Here is a 13,075-nt window from a genome sequence, read left to right on the forward strand (position 1 = left end):
GTTAAGTATATAGGCAGCAGTTAACAACGCATCACTCCAAAAAGTGATAGGTAAGTTAGCATGTGCCATCATTGACCTAACCATTTCCAGTAGGGTTCTATTTCTTCTTTCTGCAACACCATTTTGTTGAGGAGTATATGGAATAGACAACTGTCTTTCTATTCCTTCTCATCACATAATTTTCTAAACTCATCAGATAAATATTCTCGATCTCGATCGGATCTTAATACTTTTATTTTTTTGTCTAATTGATTTTCTACCAAGTTCATAAAACTTTTGAAACAACTTAATGCTTTAGATTTATGAGAAATCAAATAGACATATCCGAATCGAGTATAATCATCTATAAAAGTGATGAAATAAACAGCCCCATGCCTTCCTCTCACATTCATTGGACCACATACGTCAGAATGGATTAAGTGTAGAGGAAATTCGGCTATTTTACCTTTTCCAAATGGTTTCCTTGTTGTTTTCCCTACAAGGCAATGCTCACATATGGGCAAATTGACTTTTTCAATGTTGCCCAACAAGCCTTCTTTGGCTAGTCTATTCATATGTTGTTGGTCAATATGACCAAGTCTAGCATACCACACATTCACATCATTATCATATGAATTAGGAGACGTGGGAAGGGAATAACAAACATTTGCATTAACATAGTCAATATCTAATACAATGAAACCATCCAAAAAATAACCACAACCATAGTAATTTGTATTAAAAAACAAATCCACACCTCTATTATGGAAGTTCATATTAAAACCTAATTTAACCAACACTAAAACAGACACTAAATTCCGACGAATCTCCAGAGCATACAATACATAATGTAGGAACAAAGTGCATCTACCACGCATGTTTAGTTGGTAGGTGCCAATTCCTTTCACTTCAACTTTGGAGTTATTTCTCACATAGATCCACTTAGTTCCAGTTGGTATTCGTTGGAATTCCACGAAGGATTCTCTATCCTTTGCTACATGGTTTATCGCTCCTAAATCCACAGTCCACAAAGGATTAAACACAGTTAAGAATACAGAACTCGACACAAAAGCAAAGTTCTGAAAAGTATAAGGGGTGTTTACCTTCTTTGGCTCACGATAGTCGCGAGCATAGTGACCCTTCTTGTCACAGTTGTAACACTTCACCTTGTAAGCTTCTTCATTCGAGGACGCTTTCCTCTTTCATGTTGGTTAAGCTTAGGCTTCTTCCCTGAAGGATCTGCTTCCTTGCCTTTCCTTTTATCAAACAAGTTAGGATGTTTGCGCTTGGAGCTCGAAGCTCCATGTGAGCTAGAACCAGCATGGTAGATTTTAGCTTCTAGCTTAGCTGCCAAGAGGCGGTCCTCTTCCAGCTCAAGATGACGCACTGCATTCTCAAAGGTTTTGATATTTTCATTATGGGTCAGATGCACCTTCATATGCTCCCAACTCTGAGGTAAGGAACGAATCACTGCTTGCACTTATTACTCATCAGTGAGGACATGGCCAGCATCTTTCAGCTCATTAATCATGTTTGACATCTTTCTAAGATGTTGCTTCATGGTCTGACCATGAGGCTTCTTATAAGAGTCAAACCTAATAGTGAGTGCCTCGCCCGGTCACCTTTGAAATATATGACCAAATCTTGCTGCCAATGCTTCCCACATTTCCTTGGCATTCTCAAAACGCCTAAACTCTCGCATGATGTCATTTTCCATGCTACTTAGAAACGTAATGTGAGCAAGAGAGTTCTTTCTTTTCCATGCGGCAAATGCTTCCTTATCTCTCTTGTGCTGTGCAGTGTTTCCTTCTTCAAGTTCTACCATGGTTAGGTTAAGAGCTTCTAGTGCCTCTTGCTCTTCCAGTACATATTGGATTTTCATGTGCCATATTTCATAGTTATCGCCATTGAGCTTTTCACCTTTGTTCAGCTTGGCAACTATGCTCTTTGTGGCTGAAGCCATTGATCTGAACACATTAGACATATATGCACAAATTATTAATGCCTATCATTTATGCATCCATTTTGCACAGACCATCATATTAATGAACAATTTCAAGTAAGGTTTCAGAATCAAAAGGTTACTATGTTTCCAATCATCATCCAAAAATCTTAACTTAAAACTATCATTAATATAATTGTCTTATGCAAAATAAATTCTATGAAGCTACAAAAACTTCTATGAACTACCCACAGCAATCAACAATAACAGAAAGCAAATAATATTTGACATCCAATAGAATAATAATACTTTCACATAATAATATCAGTTGCTACATCAACAACAATCAGATAGTAAACATTACATAAGATGTTCACAAAGCACACTTAACAAAGGCCAGCCAATACATCTAACACCAAGTCAATACACGAACTGGAAAAGATCCTATTTTATTCAATTTCTTGATCTTTTCCCTTGTAACAATCCAATAATAATCATTTATAAAATCCATCACAATTTTCTTATATGAAGCGGCTTTGTTGACATCCCATATGCGATTCAACACTCCTTGCCATTCTAGTGAAAGGGTGTTCATGAAAAATCGCACCATCTCAGACTATGGCATATGACGACCATTCCATATGACTTTTTGAATTTTCCCATTGATTTCAAGAACGTGGTCAATTAAGTCACCACTCTCCCATCGATGATCAGTCAGCTCAGCTATCAACTTAGAAAGCATTTCCTTTTGTTCATCAGTAATTGCGCGAACATGTGTGCGCAACCTAAGGAGAGGCATTGTTCATGCAACAAATGCAGAACAAATAAAGAATCACATATAATCCACATAGACTTAATTGGAAAAAGAAACACATTCCTTTTTTTTTTTGGGTCAACGGTCAACGGTCAATGGTCAACGGTTGTCAACGGTCAGCCGAGTCGAGTCGCTGGGTCGGGCGGGCCGGTTGGACTAGTCGGACCGGACAGACCGATCAAACCGGTCGGGCTGAGTCGGATGGACTGTCCCGCACGTGCAGCACGCGTGCAGCTGACATCACGATGACGCGCCGAAGACGTCGATTCATTCTGGCTAAGCGTGGGGGCGCGTCTGGCCGCCGTTGGCGGCGTTCCACCACTCGTCGCGATCGTCTCGACAAGACCTTCCATCCAACGCCATCAAAAATCGATTTTGAGTTACAGAAACTCAAAAAAATGGATGAACAGTGCTTGAGTGTCGGGATTTTTCGCCCCGATTGGTGTTGGCCGATTAATTTCGCGAAAATCCTATTAAAAATCATTCATAAACATCAAAAGGGGTCGGAAAAACATGAACTAGAGCTCTAATACCAATGTTGGGGTTGTCAGATTCCCAAAAACCGGATTCGACACTAAATCGAACCCCTAAAACGAATGCGGAGGACGAGCCTGGGAAAAACATATGCATCATCGATCCTAAGGCACATCACAGAATTGAACGTAGTTTGTTAGCCACAGATTAAACACCGACGCCGATATGAGGAAGAGAAACCGATCCCGTTCGATCCGATGACGTCAATTGGCCTTGAAAGGAAGATGTTGTCACATTTTTCTCACTATTTTTCTTTTTTGGAGGGAGAGAGGAAGGAGGAACGTACGTAAATGCCAAAAGGTGCGTTCCTCCCTCTCTTTTCTCCCTTATATACGTCCCATTAAAAAAGAAACGTACCCCTTCATCATATCCCTCCATCCATGGGCCCTAATCTTATGGGCCGGGCTTTTAGGCCCAACATAGGCGGACGGGCCAACTTAGGTTCATCACATTAAATAAAACCATCATAACGCTACTTTCGATTAGATGAAATGGGCTTTTCATCGATGTGCCTACAGTCTTTTTCTCTGAGCTGATCACTCATGAGATAACTAATCTATCTAGTAAAGCTGTTAAGGAATATAAATGCAACTAATTTGAGAGTTCGATCAGAAATAGACTGCTCGACCGTGCTAATCTGCAAGGGTCAATATGGCACTATCAAAATTGATTAGAGACCGGAGATAAGCCTAAACAAGGGTAAAACAAGACTTCCGAATTTATCCTAAGTCAAAATTCTAACCTAATTTACAAAAAAATGGACAATGGTCCTAACAAAAAGCAAATTATGTAAAACCAGTGGCATTTGAAAGTTTTAAAGGAGCCTTACGATTTTCTTTCTAGGAAAGGTTCGAGTTCAATCGAGGTCAATTTGGTGCTTGAGAATCAGCATTTGTAAAAACACACGTGGCAACCATTAACAAGTCAAAACATAGTATGCATTTATGACTTCTAAAATCACTTAACAATGAATGAGTGGCATGAAATTCACATACGGCAAAGGATTAAATGTGACAAATGATTCAGGTAAACATCTAACCTTAGGTCGGGATGCGAAAGAATCATATAAGTAATTGGCAATGTAAAATGACTAAGAATTGAGATGACATGCTTGATGTTTTTCCAATGCAACTAGCCTAATTAACACATAAAATTCACATACCAAATGATGCTCAATCATGTCAGACCATATATGTACATGAACCTTGCAACACGTATTTTAAATGTCAAGAAGGCACTGATGTACGATTTGGCCTTTAAGAGTCCTTAATGAATGCATTTTGGTATGCTCGTGACAAACCTATGATCTAGCCTCAACATCAAAAAATATGCTTGATTCCATTTACCTAAGGACATGCAAAAATCTAACAAAAAATTCAACATATAGAATGCACAATGACAAATGTTTTTCATTAAGACATCAAAATCTGATTGAGATCACACAAACTTGGATGAAAATAGCAAAACAGATGTGTAACATGAAATGTCCTAATTGCAGCAAAACCCTAATGTATTTGAACATGCCATTGACACACCAAATGACTAGCAAATAATGCGAATCATACATCGTTGGAATGAAGACAACATGTAAGTCTTATGGAGATCATGAAGCCAAATGAACTTATTTACAAGTTCCTATTCACACAAATGTGATTCGGATTAGGTGCAGGCGCAAATCAACTTAAGCTCAGTTTTAGGCAATTTTGATTGACCAAAACATCTTCGAAAAATCTACAAAATATGTAAGTTATACTCAATACAATTTGGTATGAATCTCAAGAAGAAATTTTTTCTAGAATCTAATCACAAAAATAAAAAATTCAAAAATTGGAATAAGAATAGAACACTAAACCGATGACCTAAACTACTGCAGAATCGACTAGATTCCAAGGTATTTTTTTTTAGGGTCAAACGATCTTTGTTTGGGGTGTACAACCTATCAAATTGAAGGTCACACAATCTATTTTTTAAGCCTAGAAGGACTCAAGATCAAATAAGCTTATCTAGGATCTCATTTCAGGCCAAACAATAGGCATATCACAGACTTACGAAAATTGCAATTCAACATTAATCTCAAGTTCATCTCCAATAAGCGTCAAACTTTAGCAAATCCTCAAATAATTTCATCAATATTAGATCTAAAGATATCATTTGGATAATCTTGATCTCGCTTCATCAAATTCGAGTTCGAGATGTTTACGTTTTTGCATTTATCTTTGATTTTGAATGCAATTGGACGAAGAGATCATCGTCGGAACACAATCAAGGTTCTAAGAATCGGATCAAACCATCATAGACTTCCACGGGATTGGCTAAACGGCTAATTCAGCTCTAGGATAGAATCGGTCTAGCAAGATCGGTCTTCGAGCGCTGGTGGAAGATAAGGCCACCAAAGCTAATCTGGTGGCTAATCCATCGGTTCCCAACCATCATAAAGTCGAGATCGGAGCTAGAGAGAGATCAGCAAGGGCTACTCCACCGATCTAGACAGCCAGACTAGTGATCAAGCTAGTTAACACAAAAATCGGCTCAGTCGATGGTTCCTTCAACCGCCGGATGGAGTGCTAGTATGAGCTAGTTAGTTGGCCATTAGAGGGAGCACCGACCACCAGTAGATTGAGGAGAGGAAGAGAATTGTTGGGGGGCTAGGCGGCGACCAATGGATTACGAGAATGAGGACGGTGAGCAGTAGTGAAGGCCAAACCGGAGAGAGAGAGAGAGAGAGAGAGAGAGAGAGAGAGAGAGAGAGAGAGGGGAAGAGAGTTCAATGTTTAGTGAGAAAATCTACAGAAAAATGAGTCCCCTTGAAAATTGGAGAAAATGACGATGGTTAAAATTTTGATTTATTGGCCAAATTAAATGTTTAAAAGGCCAATCACATTTAAGATGCATCCTAGGACCGATCGGATGGGTCCGATATGTGAAAATTAGGATTTAAAACTAGAATTGCACTTAAGGGCCTAATTATGGGCTAAATCGCAAATGTACAAAACCTTGAAAATGCAAGAGCATGAGGATAAAATTCACATGGTGAGGATCCCGAAACAGGTAGCTGGAGGTCCATAATTGGTCGGCGAAGGGCCAAACCAGCCCGCCTCACTAATGGCTAGTCGAACCAGTTGGATCGGTTCACGTCGGTTTGACCGGTTCTTGAACTGTCCTGACAAGTTTTGGCTGGTTCTTGTTGATTCATGTCCATATGGTCCTTGTGGGTTCAGAATTTATGCAATTTGGTCCTTCAAAGACAAAATCGAAAAAAAAAATGGTCCAATTTGAAGAGAATTTGTCCAATTTAAATCAAATGAAGCCAATTAAACCCCATAAATGCAATCTGTGGGTTTTCTAAATTTTGCAATTCTTTGCCCAAAATTTTAAATTAGTTGAAATTGAATTCCATCAATATTGCAATAGATCTATTTGGCTAATTACCCATGCTTAGGATAACCAAATATATTTAAGTTGACCTTGTATTAAAGTGACAAGACCTAGGTCAAAAATAAATCGAGGTCTAACATGAAAATTAGACTATGATTCATGAAATTTAACCATAGTCTTACATGGGTCAATTTACATTCTTCATTTAGAGCTCGATGGCTCGATTTTCTTACATCCAAGAGAGTGAAATTCCTTAAATTGAGAAGTTCACATATGAATTTCTCAAAATAGACCTCGGATTTGGACTTATCTAAATAAAATGAATGGAAAACAATCGTTTGTTTGTGAATCATGAGTGATCGATTTTGACCCCCTAATTAAAGCTTAAAATGACAATTCACCTTTCAACACGGTAATTTGCAAAATTGAATGAATGAGTGGATTAGAAATAGTCCCTAGCCAAATGTAAAATGAATTACACCTAATTATGATTAAAAAAAAAGTAATTTTATTTTTAGTCGATTTAGAGCCCAAAACTGAAAAATTCAAAAACAAAGTTCTTAATTGAATTTTGTGAAATTTTTGATACAAAAATCAAAATAACACTAAAATAAAGTATTTTGAAGATTTTTTATTTTTTTCAATTTTTTTAGTTAAAGGTTTAATCAAAAGTCAACTCTTTAGTTAACTTCTCCTAAAATATTGATTTTGAGCCAAATCTTTGGATTTTTGAAAAAAAAAAAATGACAAAAGTGAAATTAAGTTTAATTGATATCTTTTTGGGTAAAAAGCCAATTTTTGACCTGAAGTTGACTTTTGATTAAAGGGTTGACTAAAAAGTCAACTCACAAGTCAACCGTTTTATTTTTCGTATTTTTGTTGGAAATGAATAGGAAAATGCTTAAAAGTGACAACACAAAAAAAAGAAATGAAAATCGATACTTTTTGGTCGAGAAATGGGCTTCGTTGCAATTGAAAGCCCTAATCTCGAGTTTTATCATTTTATGATGCGTTGACTAAAAATTAGGTGTCAACACCAACCACCTACTTTCCATCTCAACCACCTTATCAATACCAGCTTTTTCAACAGCGAAGTGAACTCAATAAGGAAAAGCATATGAGTTGTCCTTTAAGTTGGCAGGTTAGCATAGCAAATGGCCCTTTTTAATGCATTCTTTTTAGAGCTTCCATGTTGTGTAAGTGAAGTAATCACAAGTTTTCTCATTACAGGGTAGTTTGGAATCCAGTGCCATAGATGAAATTACTAGCAAGAGAGCTAATGTAGTGTCCCAGTGAACCAGCATGTCATTGCATCGCATAGACAGAACAAACTGTGGAAGAGCAATTTTTTTTTTATTAACTAAGTAGTAACAAAGTAATCATGGCTAATTACTTGATCCATTCCAAAAATATGAGAAAACTCATTTCTAAACAGAAATCTTTGAACTAAAAGCGACTACTCTAGATCTTCTTCCTCTACTTTGCATCGACGCAATAGACAAGAGTTGTTCCTCTCGAGTAGATGTGTTAAATGGGTAGAAAACCCATTTATCGACCCATTTATGCTTAAATGGGTCATTAATGGGTCAGCCTTTTTTTCCCAAGACACCCACGTGGGTTTTAAAAATAAACGGACTGGGTGTTAAATGGGTCTACTATATACCCATTTACCAACCCATCAAAATAAACCCATTAGGCAGTAACCCACGAAGGCCACGCCCACGATTGACGATTCTACGACCACGACCCCCTCTTCGCTTTCGATTCGCTGCCACCTCCATCGCCTCGTCACCGCTTGCCGCCGCCCATCGTCGCCTCATCGCCGCTTGCTGCCACTCATCGTCGCCTTGCCACCACCCATCATCACCTTGTCGCCGCCCATCTCGATTTCGCGAAGCACGTCAATCGGCATCTTCATTCGACATCGAATCCAGAATCTGCAAAACCCTAAAAGCAACACTCGTCTGCTCGCCGCGGACGGCTCGCGGATCCATCGTCGGAGGATGGAGCCACTCGGTTCAAGTACTCCGTCTCAACACGCAGTCGTGGATTTCATTTTGAGTTCGGGCTTGTTGTTTTACGTAATTGAGAGCGCACGTGTGGCAGGATGGTCCCGACGACATGTTTGATCGATGACCGGATGCTTAGTGTCGTCAATTCGCCTGCAGAAGTGGTGATTTTGCTCGAGTCGATTCGACGGTGGAAGTGGTTTGTTCTGTGCTAGGTTGATGTGTGTTTTTTCTGCTGCGAACTTGGAAGGGTGCCCGAAATGCGGTGTTAGAGCAGATTGTGTTTTCTTATGTGATAAACGAATGGACTTTTTGGGGGAATTCTGTAATCGGATGATGCTTACAAGTACCGGTGTTTTTGTTTGCATTCATCTGATTATGTCTCCTTAGTTTCGGTCTCCTTGTGTGTTTTAATTCTAGGACTTGAAGATGGAGGAACTCTTTGTGGCCATACTCTCAATGCTTCTCGTTTTGGCGCTTATTCCGCTGTTTGTATGGAAGCGGCGAAAGGATTCTTCATCAACCGATACGCACGAAGAAGGACAAGATCAGGTTTATTTCCAATACTTCTTTCTGCATTCGGTAGTGCGTTCAAAACAGATAAAACCATTTGTTGCTAGGGCTGTGTGGATCAAAATATACTCTTTGTCCAGTCATTTTGTGAGTTACGGGAGAGCCATGTACTGCAGTTGATCTTCATTTTTTATTTCCCTTATGGGCAGTTCGCTCTATTGCTGGTGGTGACCGCTTTGTGAGTTACGGGAGAGCCGGATCCAGTGGAGTTGCAGCAGGTGGTATCTTGCGAATAGAGAGTTGTTGCGGTTCCTCAAGCTTAGGCCCAGAAAGTTCTAAGTGAAGGTAAGGATGAATTTGATGACTGCTGCTAATTGGAAAAATGATACTAGAGAAGGATAGATTGGTTTCACTTTTTACGTTGGAACCCTTGTGAGAATACTTACATAATTTGCTCAATCATATTATATATCCTCTAGAGCTCGTCGAGCAAGCTCGAGGCTCGCTTGTGGCCGATTGCCAACCGTTGTCATGGCCAGCAGCCGGGCAAAGAAGAAGAAGAAGAAAAAAGAAAAAAGAAAAAGAAAATTTATATTTAAAAAATAAAAATAATTAAAATTCGATTTTTTAAAATAATTATTTTAAAAATTATAAAAATTTTCCATTAAATTTGTATTTTATAAAATTATTTTAGCAATACCATTTTTTTTAAATATATATAATAAATTAAGTTTAGTTAAATGGGTTGGGTATGGGTCGGGTATGGGTCAAAATTTTTGCATTGCAATAAACGGGTCATAAACGGGTTAAATGGGTCAATTTGGGTCGGACCATTTATGACCCGACCCAAACCCGACCCGACCCACCCGTTTAACGGGTCTACTCTCGAGTCACTTGACGCTACACCTATTGTGAAAGAAATGGGAACATCGTATCTCCATCACCTTCTCTGCCCCCATCTAGTTCTTCTAAACAAATACAACAATGTCCATCACCCGTCCCAAGTAGAGCTATCCTTCTGCTCGAGCTTTTTGATGGTGCTTCTCGGGACATCCCGTGACTTGATCGACATCTAACTCATATCCTACAAAAGACATTTATATAAAGAAAGCAAAAAGCTCATTACAAATGTGAGTTTTGCCAAACGGTATTTATGCTAAAGTTACCTTTCAATACTATTTGAGATTACAATTTACCAAATGGTGTAACATTTAGGAAAATCCCTTTACCTCAAAAGTATTTGTATTCTCCCAAAGTCGAACCAAACGAGCCCATTGTCCTCTGCATAGTTAGCAAGAAGTACACGACGATTTTGATCAGTCTCATGTGCCTCTCCATGAATGGTCTTCGGTTTGTTTTCTATACAATATAGAAGTCTTAAATCTTTCCAAGTTAAAGGATATGTTAGCTCTATGAAAAATATTTTCGGGAAAATATCTTCATCATTTTTTGATAATTGGTTCGCTTGGGAAAATGAGTCCATAAAAAATGTTTTCTTAATTAATAGAAAATGTTTTCCTATCAAAACTTAAATTCAATAACATGATTTCTACTTTAAAAAAATCAGAAAACATTTTCTTAATCTACCAAAGCTTAGATTCATGTGCTTGGTTAATAAAACGATTGCTCCTATAAAAATATATTTTTAACAAATTCGAATTTTTATTCTTTTATTTTAAAAAAAAATCGCACTTTTTATTTAATTTTTTTTCTTTCTCTTTCTTTTTGCTTCTTCTTGGCCGTCCCGACCACAGTGATGGCCAGCAAGTTCTGACCTCACCAAATTGGGCGAGCTCGGGGGCTCGAGCGGCGAGGCTCAAACCTTCGAAGAAGGCGTGCTAGCTGGCACGAGGGGAAAAAGAGCATAACAAAAAAGATTTGCAAAAAGCGAGCGAGGAGTGGGTGAGTGAACAGGGGTGTTGCGCAAGGCAGAAAAGAAACAAAGAAGAGAGGAGGGAGGAACTTGACAGAAACAAAGAATCAGAGACAGGGAGAGAGGCTCGTCCATTGTTGCTCACAGAAGAATGAGGGATGTCGTCGTTTTTTGGAGGAGGCGGCCACTGAAGAGGCGAGCTGCATAGAGCTTGGTGTGAGTGTGAGGTGTTAGAAAAATATGGCTTCGAAATGGGTTGAACAATGAAATCGGATTGAGTAAAACAACTCGGACTTTGAGGCGTGATATCACTTTCTTTAAGAATTTATTTGCCCCACAACGTTGCTAATGGTCATCGGAAAAAATCCTCCAGGATACAACAAATTCTCGGGTGAGAATACTAGATAGCAATTCTTGTATTTCTTCAGGGTCTCTCTAAGAAAACAATCGAAAAATTGGCTGCAGTTTTTCAGAAAGAAGACTCGAAAAATGACCACATTTTTCTTTCCGAAAAATGACCACATTTTTTTTCATTTTTCTTTCCGAAAAAATGACAAGTATATATATGAAACGGTCTTGCAACTCTTCGTGAAAATTGCCAAAGAATGAACAAACACGTCTTTTAGAAAATTGTTCGGATAAACAAATGCGACTCTTCGGAAGAAGTCGAAAACCGAACAATTGCAACCTTTCAGAAAAAAAATTGCAAAACCGAATAACTAATTTTTTCAAAGGTTGTCTTGAAAAGACACAAATAAAATTCGGAATAATAGTTTTATTTTTAAATAGAATTTCGAATTTTCGTTTTATATTTCATTTCCGAAAATTCTCAAATTAAAAGGCAATCTTTGAATTAAAAAAATAAAAATAAATAGCAAGGGATTAATGCAATTATTCGCGCACCCGCACGCGAGTATGGTAGGGTCTAGGCCCACCCAATCATTCATTTAACTACAAAAAGGAATTCCCACATTTATAAATTGACCCACTTGCTCCCACCTTTTCTATGTGGGACAAAGTAAAAAGCACTCATTTTGTTTTAACAAACAAAATTCCAACATGAGGTGTGCTCGACTAAGAGGAAGAAGAAGAATGTGTCGAATGGGCTCGACGTTCTGAGATAGAGGACCCGGAAGGAGCACCAGCGAGAGACAAAGCTAAGGAGGCCATTCACGTTTGCCGAATCCACCGTAGTGTCATCCCAGAACCAGGTGATGTCCCGGGCGACTTATTTTCCTCTTCTTCGTTGAAGCGCAAAGTGTCGAAATCTGTTGGCAAATTTTTGATCGAAATGAGTGATACCTCAGCTTTTGTGACAGATAATGACAATCTAGAGCTATGTGTAGCATGTTCGGACCGAGAACCATCTTAAAATTTAGCTTGGATTTCAATTTTCGAACTGCATAACATATTTCGACCAAAAAAAAAAAAACTGCATAACATATGTTTGACAAAATGCGTGAACGATATACCGAAGTCCATATTGTCCGATCAATGTTTAGAAGCCAGTTTAACGCTTGATTCTTACTATGTGGTTGAACTATGTCTCATATCATGCCTATATGTGTTTTCGTTGTGTTTTCATGCGATTCGGTGAAAATCCATGTTCGAGTTGGTCGGCAATGGATCCTCCCTCCTTCCGGCCGATGATTTCCTCACAGACGATGCCCGCAGTTTAAGACCGCTACAGTTAGCTTCCTACGTCCATCTCCTTGCTTTGTGTATATCTATTCACATTTGATCGCTGGCTAGGATTATATTCTACAGATTTTAGTTTCGTCCTGGCTTTTCCTTTTTTGTTTTCTGGTCGTCGGAGTGAGCGGCGGCAAGTAGATGACCTGCGGTTCTAGGGGCCGGCGATGATAGAGGATGGTGTGGCTTCGAGGTTTAAGGGCTTAGGAAAGGTGAGTTGCAGACGAGGAAATTCGGTGAAGAAAGTTGCGGGGAAGGAGACAGCTTCGGGGGGTTGAAGATGAATGGGATAAAGAGACAAAATAGGGAAAAGGACAAAAGAGAAAAGAAAAAGAATAAAGGTA

General features: G+C 38.7%; 1 long non-coding RNA gene across 1 annotated transcript; it reads left to right on the plus strand.

The window, feature by feature from the left end:
* The first annotated feature begins 8,957 nt into the window (after positions 1 to 8,957).
* LOC108958182 lies at positions 8,958 to 9,531 on the plus strand. Its single transcript, XR_005549083.1, has 3 exons — positions 8,958 to 8,978; positions 9,074 to 9,205; positions 9,376 to 9,531. It is a non-coding gene; the product is annotated as an uncharacterized LOC108958182 (long non-coding RNA).
* Positions 9,532 to 13,075: the final 3,544 nt, after the last annotated feature.

The sequence above is a fragment of the Eucalyptus grandis genome, chromosome 3 (genome assembly GCF_016545825.1).
Source record: "Eucalyptus grandis isolate ANBG69807.140 chromosome 3, ASM1654582v1, whole genome shotgun sequence".
Lineage (NCBI taxonomy): Eukaryota > Viridiplantae > Streptophyta > Magnoliopsida > Myrtales > Myrtaceae > Eucalyptus > Eucalyptus grandis.